Source organism: Aquarana catesbeiana, linkage group LG01 (genome assembly GCF_042186555.1).
Source record: "Aquarana catesbeiana isolate 2022-GZ linkage group LG01, ASM4218655v1, whole genome shotgun sequence".
Lineage (NCBI taxonomy): Eukaryota > Metazoa > Chordata > Amphibia > Anura > Ranidae > Aquarana > Aquarana catesbeiana.
Genome location: NC_133324.1, coordinates 374,081,579 through 374,090,208, shown reverse-complemented (window position 1 = coordinate 374,090,208; position 8,630 = coordinate 374,081,579). Strand labels below are relative to the sequence as shown.

At 45.5% G+C, this 8,630-nt stretch overlaps 1 protein-coding gene across 3 annotated transcripts in view; it reads left to right on the top strand.

Annotated features, from left to right (window-relative positions):
• The first annotated feature begins 7,732 nt into the window (after positions 1–7,732).
• The window catches only part of NTRK2 (neurotrophic receptor tyrosine kinase 2), a 314,432-nt gene continuing 313,534 nt past the window's right edge, over positions 7,733–8,630 (top strand). For 2 of the 3 annotated variants that reach the window (XM_073633562.1, XM_073633547.1), the window contains exon 1: positions 8,304–8,485. The gene's annotated coding sequence lies outside the window, so the exon portion shown is untranslated. Of the gene's footprint in view, positions 7,880–8,303; positions 8,486–8,630 lie in introns of those variants that run through there. The other variant, XM_073633556.1, reaches the window with a different exon arrangement.

Sequence of the window (8,630 nt, the reverse complement as noted above, 5' to 3'; positions counted from 1 at the left end):
GAGACAGGTACTCGGGTACTCTGATTGGCTGGTCACAGGTACTCGGGTACTCTGATGGCCTAGTGACAGGTACTTGGGTACTCTGATGGCCTGGTGACAGATACTCGGGTACTCTGATGGGCTACAGATAGGTACTTGGGTACTCTGATGGGCTGGTGACTGGTATTCGGTTACTCTGAAGGGCTTTGACAGGTACTCGGGTACTCGGTACTCATATGGACTGTGACAGGAACTCGGGTACTCATATGGACTGTGACAGGTACTGAGGTACTCATATGGACTGTGACAGGTACTCAGGTACTCGGGTACTCATATGGACTGTGACAAGTACTCAGGTACTCATATGGACTGTGACAGGTACTCAGGTACTCGGGTACTCAGATGAACGGTGACATGTACTCGGGTACTCAGATGGACTGTGACAGGTACTCGGGTACTCATATGGACTGTGAGAGGTACTCGGGTACTCTGATGGACTGTAAGAGGTACTCGGATACTCTGATGGACTGTGACAGGTGCTCATATGGACTGACAGGTACTCATATGGACTGACAGGTACTCAGATGAACTCTGACAGGTACTATGATAGGTGATGGCAGGTCCTCTTTATTGGGGGGGCAATCAGTGTGATTGGTGTACACTGTAAGCAGTAACGAGATGTTACCGCAATCTCCTCCTCACACACGATCGGTGTGTGAGGAGGAGAACCCGGTAACATCTCGTTACTGTGGTTTGTTGACATTTAGTGATCGACTGTGAAAGGATCACAGCCGATCACGTGGTAAACAGCTGCCGGCCAATGGCTGTTTACCAGCGTCGGTGACGAGCAGTGTTCCCGGGAACATGCCGCCACCGACGTGCACGCACAGCGCGCCTGCGACCGCATACATGCACTGTGCACAGTGGGGCGGAACCATCTGTGATCGGTCGTGACTTCCAGTGGCTGTTCACCCCCCTCAGTGGCAAGCAGTGTCTCCGTCACACGCCACCACCGAAGGAACAGGGATGTGTGCGCACGATGGTGCGCATTCCCTGTTTAAATGGAGGGCCGTCATATGACGCCTTCCCAGAACGAGAGCTGTGCCGCCTGGCCGTCATATGATGGACAGTGGGCGGCAAGCAGTTAATTACTCCTGTGGCTTTTGATCTCAGCACCACCTCTTCAGGTACTGCCAACCCACCTGGCTGCAGCTGCCCCTTTCACTAGCCCTCCAGGCAAAATTCTCCACGCAGTCATCCAGACTGACACACACCAGCCCAGCTGACTCTCGCGTGATCTCCCAGACGTGCTGACCTGTCCTCTCTCCTTGCTCCTGTGCATCCAGGAAGGGTTTCTTCCGTGTGTTTTAGGGAGAATCTTTCAGCACCGGAGCTCCATGCCCGAGGTCACCCCCCAGACTAAGGGGCACCCTCAAGGGCCAGGACAGCCTCCTCAGCACTCCATCTTCCACCCGACTGCTCCTGCTGGCATGGCTCATGTCTATTTATGAGGTAAGCTCTACCCCCTGTTGGCCCAAAGATTGGCTGAGGCCTCATAAATATGCATAGCAGCCCCTCCTTAATCCCACCCTCTAGCTCTGAAAGTTTCTACCAACTTCCAGACCAAGCGGAAGTCACTGAACCCTAACCCAGATTCACAACCCAAGCCTGGCCCTGTGCCAAGCTAAATTTTCCTACACTAACAACTACTTCTAGCATACACTAGAGGGTGCTACAGCTTCTAGGAAAACCATAGCCACGGCCTGAAAACAAAAAGACACCATGAATAAATGCATGTTTCTCAATACCATCAATGTACAAACACAATTTGAACTTGTCTTTGCCATAAAAAAGACTAAAAAGGGGAGTTCGAGACTTTAAATGAGACAAGTGGGTCACATGTCTCCATCCCTGAATCTGTATAAAGAAGGGGGGGGGTTGAGTCTTTGAATGAGGTGAGTAAACATGGCTATAAGATAAGTCAATATCAAAAACATGTTTTTATTGGTGAAACAACAAGGAACATTGCAAAAGTGCATGATACATGTAGAAATGAATAAAATTGTCAATCACATATTACAGACCATATATAGAAAAAAACATTAGTGGCAAACAGCCAACCAATATGTGATGTGGAACAAATCCTACGTGTAATAACAACACTTAAAAGTACATAGTAAGGTGGTAAACTCAAGATGATGAAATGAGTAAAAGCATCTGCAGGAGAATAAGTGCATCCAAATTATCCGATGCGTTTCGTGAACAATACCACTCTTCAGGGGAAGGTGCACAGAAATCTATAAAACAAAACAAGAGTAGACCAGTATAATCCATATAATCCAATTTTATACACCTCAACGGGGAGGATATGTACAAAAAGAGAGGGAGAGAGTTACTCGTCCCTATAAGTACTTACATTGTAATAAGTCTGGAACATGTAAGACGAGGAGTCAGAGGCTGCCCAAATTGTATGTACCGGGAGCTGTGGCAGGGACTCACAAAAGAAGGACTGGGCATACAAACATGATCCCCAAAGGAGGAAAGACAAAGGTTATACCACGTGGTAAGAAGTTGCTAGAGCCCAACACCAAAGTGCAAGTGGACGAGTTAATAGAATAGAAAATAGTGCATGAGGAGGACAGAGCAGGTAAATAATGAAAAAGAAACAGCAAAACATTAAAAAAAAATGAAAGAGAGATGGGAGTAAGCATCTGTGAGCATAGACAGGAAAGGACTAACCAAGTAATTACCTGCTAGTAATATGGGAAAGTGTATTCCAAATAGTGTGCAGTGTGCACAAAACGGTGCTGCCATGAGGACTCCTGGCTATAACATTGAATTATATTAGTCTTACCACTGATTTTTTTTTTTTTAGATTTCTGTGCACCCACCCCTGAAGAGTAGTATTGTCCACAAAACGCGTCAGTAGTTTGGATGCACTTATTCTCCTGGAGACACTTTTACTCATTACATCATCTTGTATTTTTAAGTGTTTTTATTACATCTAGGATTTGTTTCACATCAACTCAACTCAACATATTGGTTGGCTGTTTGCCACTAATGTTTCTTTTCTACTATGGTCTGTAATATGTACAAATAGTGTATATTAGTTGGGCCCATGTACAGTGCTCTATATGCACATAACACATCCCATAGTCCATAGTCTCTGGTCTATATCGGGAGTGAGCAAGAGAGGGTGTCTACATTCCTATGTACAGTGGGACCTTGGAGAATGAATGTAGCCATCCTCTAAGGGCCCTTTCACACAGGCGCCTTCTGTTTCAGTCAGCAGTGTATCTGTGAGCTGATCCCCTGGTGATTGGAGCACAACGGGACGGATGACAGGTCTGTGTCTGCTCAGTCTCTGCAGAGCGGACATGGAGAGAGCCCACTCTGCTCTATGGGTGGCTGGGTGTAAACGGACTCTGCTGTCTGATTACAGTTGGCTGCCTCTGATTCAGTTCACCCAAACGGAAGAGGGGGCAATCCTCCTCCATTTTTTTTTAGCGGGACTGATTTTTTTTAGCGGGCCTGGAACCCGGAGGTAGGTGAGTGTAAATGGACACAAGTTCTTTTACAGCCATCCGTTCTATAGGAATGCATGGACCTTCCAATCAGGTCTGCCTGAAAAACTGACAGGCAGACCTGAATGGATTGCCCATGTGAAAAGGGCCTAACATGAAACTTGATCACAGCAGATCATAAAGAAAAGAAGGAATTTGGAGATTTGGAGGAAGTTGAGAACAATAGAAGGTACTTTTTGAATTTAAAATATATTGTCTTGAATATAATTTTTGTAAAACCAAAACTTAAAGAGTTACTAAACCCACAACAGTAAAATCACTCTGTATATACAGTAAAGCATGCTTGTTATACTCACTGTGGAACCTAAGGGATTTCTCCTGCCCATTTTGTAAAAAGGCTGTTTAATCCTGTCTTCTGATAGCACAGAGCCCTAGGAGGCACTCTGCGCATGCTCAGTTTGGTGTGTATTGCTGGAGAGTTGTGTTTTTTTTTCAGGGGGGGGGATGCATGTGATTAGGACAGAGCCAAACAGCACTGTCCAGACAGAGGGTCAGGGGTCCTGCAGCCTCATAGGACAGTCAGAGGAGAATGAAAGCTCCTCCTACAAGCTTTAATCAGTCGCTAATAGACAAGACTGCTCTAACTGCTGATAATTGCATTTCTATGTTCTGTGTACTGTGGGAGACCAGATATAGTGACTGCGGGGTTCTGGGTTTAGTAGCACTTTAGCCCTGGTTCACATTGATGCTACTTTTAGGGCCAGTTCACACCATGGAAACGCAGTCCAGATGCGTTCCAGATGCTTTTCTGCATGACGCATTTTGATGTGTTCCAGTGCATTTTTCATGCGTTTCTGTGCATTTTTGATGCAGTCCAGTGCATTTCAACCCTCTTTTTTCTTAACCTTAAATAAGGACATGTGTGTTACAGTGCATTTAGGTGCGTTCCAGTGCATTTTTGATGCGTTTTACAGCATTCCAGTACAGTCCAGTGCAGGAAAAATGCAACACGTTCTACTTTTTTTCTGAAACACACTGGAACTGCAAGCACTGGTGTGAACTATGCCATTGAAAACCATATAACCTACTTTCCATGCCTTTTGATGCATAAAAAACGCACTGGACTGCATGTGGTGGAAACTGGCCCTGAGAGTCAATTTCATGGGTGTGTGTCTGCCCGTTCTAATTTCTCCTGAGCCCTCCTGAGTCCTGTGCCTGAGCTACTTACTTACTATATCTCAAATAAAATAAGAAATATGTTTTTTGCCTTAATATCTACCTTAAAGGATAAGTTCACCTTTGTTCACCTTTTTTTTCTAAATTCCAGCTCCCCTTTGTACCAATATAGCATTATTGTACTTTTTTGCAAAACTATCAAAGCTTTCCATTGAATCTACAGACAGTTACTTCACTTGTCCTCATCCATGTTTCCTAAACTTATCCATTCCTTCTGCCTCTATATTGTGTATTTAGTGAGAAGGGTGATCACTGACTGATTGTATTTCATTTAAAAACTCGCAGCTGGGAATAGTTGGGTAGGTAGGAGGGTAGATGACGCAGGGTGTGTGCCAATGAGGTCAGCTGGTCAACTCTTTCCTGTGTCATGACCTAAAGCCTGACCAGGAAGTAAGGCAGAAGCAATGGATACGTTTGGAAACATGGATGAGGACAAGTGACGTAAGTGACTGTAGATTTAATGGAAAGCTTTCATATTTTTTGCAAAAAAAGTACATTAATGCTATATTGGTACATAGGGGAGCTGGAATTTAGAGGAACAAAAAGGTGAACAAAGGTGAGCTTAGCCTTTAAGCCCAAGTTCACACACATGCGGTGCAGGACACCTCATGTAATTCACACAGAAATCGCAGGACATTCCTGTGCGCCTTACATGTGGTGTCTCTGGGGTGCCATTTGAGCTATGGATTTGTATGGCTCAAATCACACCACATTCGCACCAAACTCTGCACCAGAATCGAATTGCATGGGATTTGTTAACTTAACATACACTCTGTAATGGGTTCACATGGACGGGTTGCGATTTTGATACGGTGTGGAATCTGCAACAAATTTGGTGTGAATTTGCACCGCATCTAGTGTGAACCAAGGCTAAATCACATTGCTAATTGCATATTGTACTTGTTTGTAGCCTAAATACTGAAATTTGCACTTAAAACTGTACAGTGCCTTGAAAAAGTATTCACACCCCTTGACATTTTCCACATTTTTCATGTTACAACCAAAAACGTAAATGTATTTTATTGGGATTTTATGTGATAGACAAAACAAAGTGCCACATAATTGTGAAGTGGAAGGAAAATAATAAATGGTTTTCAATTTTTTTTACAAATAAATATGTGAAAAGTGTGGCATGCATTAGTATTCAGCCCCCCTGAGTCAATACTTTGTAGAACCACCTTTCACTGCAATTACAGCTGCACGTCTTTTTGGGGATGTCTCTACCAGCTTTGTACATCTAGAGCGTGATATTTTTGCCCATTCTTCTATGCAAAATCGCTCAAGCTCTGTCAGATTGGATGGAGAGCATCTATGAACAGCAATTTTCTTGTCTTGTCTTGCCACAGATTCTCAATTGGATTTAGGTCAGGACTTTGGCTGGGCCATTCTAAAACATGAATATGCTTTGATCTAAACCATTCCATTGGAGCTCTGGCTGTATGTTTAGGGTCATTGTCCTGCTGGAAGGTGAACCTCCACCCCAGTCTCAAGTCTTTTGCAGACTCTAACAGGTTTTCTTCTAAGATTGCCCTGTATTTGGCTCCATCCATCTTCCCATCAACTCTGACCAGCTTCCCTGTCCCTGCTGAAAAAATGCATCCCCACAACATGATGCTGCCACCACTATGTTTCACGGTATGGAAAGTATGTTCAGGGTGATGTGCAGTGTTAGTTTGTTGCCACACATAACTTTTTGCTTTTAGGCCAAAAAGTTTATTTTTGGTCTCATCTGACCAGAGCATCTGTCTCCACATTGTTTGCTGTGTCCTCCACATGGCTTCCCACAAACTGCAAACTGGACTTCTTATGGCTTTCTTTCAGCAATGGCTTTCTTCTTGACTCTCTCCCATAAAGGACAGATTTGTGAAATACACGACTAATAGTTGTCCTGTGGACAGATTCTCCCACCTGAGCTGTGGATCTTCTGCAGCCCCTCCAGAGTTACCATGGGCCTCTTGGCTGCTTCTCTGATGAATGCTCTCCTTTCCCGGCCTGTCAGTTTAGGTGGACGGCCATGTCTTGGTAGATTTGTAGTTGTGCCATACTCTTTCCATTTTCGGATGATGGATTGAACATGCTCCGTGAGATGTCCCTGATTTGGAGAAATGTTCCTCTGTCCCTCATTTCTCCTCATTTGTCCCTCATTTTGGTCTGATCTATATAGGTGTATATAAAATGCACTTTTTAACTATCAAAAATTGTTTCCCAGTGCTAAACTTTTCATCTGATTTCTAAATTGCTGCATTTGTAAATTCCAAAAGCCAGTATAAAGGAATAGTAGTGGTAAAAAAAAAACACTTTTTTTGTACAATTCCCTTTTTAGGGGGTGTGGCAAGGGGTGTGTCATATGTCTGCATACTTTTGCTGATAGGTGTCCCTCATTCCCCTCTCAACAAGTTGGGAGGTGTGCCCATAATGCTTATAAACAGGGGTTCCCTGAGATTTAGCTCTCAGGGAACCCCTGTTTATAAGCGTTATGTGTACATATCACCGCAACCTACCAGATTGAAATTTACTGACATGACACCCAAAACTTACTGGCACGGCAACGTTTTTACTGGCATTTCCTTTTTAGATATTTATTTTTTTAAGTTCTATATGTGTTTATTAACCCATTGTGACATTTTAAGAGTTAGCATTGGGTCCCTCCTTCTTGCCCAAAAGTGGGCACAACATTAACAAAGCGTCTGTTCCTCCATGATTAAAAAAAAAGGGGGGGGGGGGGGGGTTGAGTAAGGCTGCAGCAGAGCACAAAGGTGTCTCTTTTCTTTCAGCTGCAGCGCACCTTTCCGCCACACGGTGTCAGCAGAGCTCTCCGCTCCGCCGTGATCCTCCTCTGCTGTCAATGCGGTAGATTTCTCTGCCTCTTTTAAATTACTGCGGAAAAAAAAAAAAAAAAAAAACCTCCCAAAACCACAAATGAAAAGCCATCTTCCCAGACACACATTTCTAACGCCGTGCATTCCTGACTAACCAGGATCTAGTGATCACGTGTAGTAAGTCTGTCCCTGTATATACGCCCTGTACTGCCATCCAGCACACATGTGGGAGCCCTTTAATCGCTGGCATGTCCTGACAGGTGATCGGGGTGATCGCACCATACACACACACACTGGATCACATGATCTGTAGACACTCAGGTGGGTACCCAGGATGGGCACATAAGTGGCAGTCTGTATTCCGATCACGTCCTCCTGTGTAGGTTTGGATTTGGATCATGCAGCACCTGATCATGTGCATTGGATGGAGACATTTCTGTCCAATTCCAGGTATCTTATGAGGGCAATAAGTGTGTGCAGGGCAGAATGCATAATGATGAAGGCGACCCCCCCTGATCACCCCCCTGATCACCCCTCCCAGCCCCCCCCCCCCCATCACCCCCCTGATCCCCCCCTCATCACCCTTCCCAGCCCCCCTGGTCACCCCCTGATCATCCTCCCAGCCCCCCCGATCACCCCTCCCAGCCCCCTCTGATCCCCTCTGATCACCCTCCTGAACCCCCCCCCCGATCACCCCCCCCCCCCCCCCTCTTGTTGCTCCCTTTGGGCTCCAGGAGACTCAGATTCTGCCCCTGTCCTGCGTCAGTGCTAACGTCACTTCTTCTTCCCCAGCTATTGGCATGGGGATGGGAGGGAGAAGCTCCACTTATTATTAGCACTGGAGACAGGAGTGTGTGAAAAGGCGATAGAGCACAGGATGCATCCCTCCCTGGCCATCCATCTGTAGGGATCAGCCTTCCTCTCCAGGTAGGAGCACCCTGCTATCAGATCATCCTTCTCCTCCTCCTCATCCTCATCCATTGCTCAGCTGTCACCTGTCATTGATCCCTGTGTGCCCATTCATGGCTCACCCTCCACACTGGCACCGATGCCTTGAGGTGTTGGGAAGCAG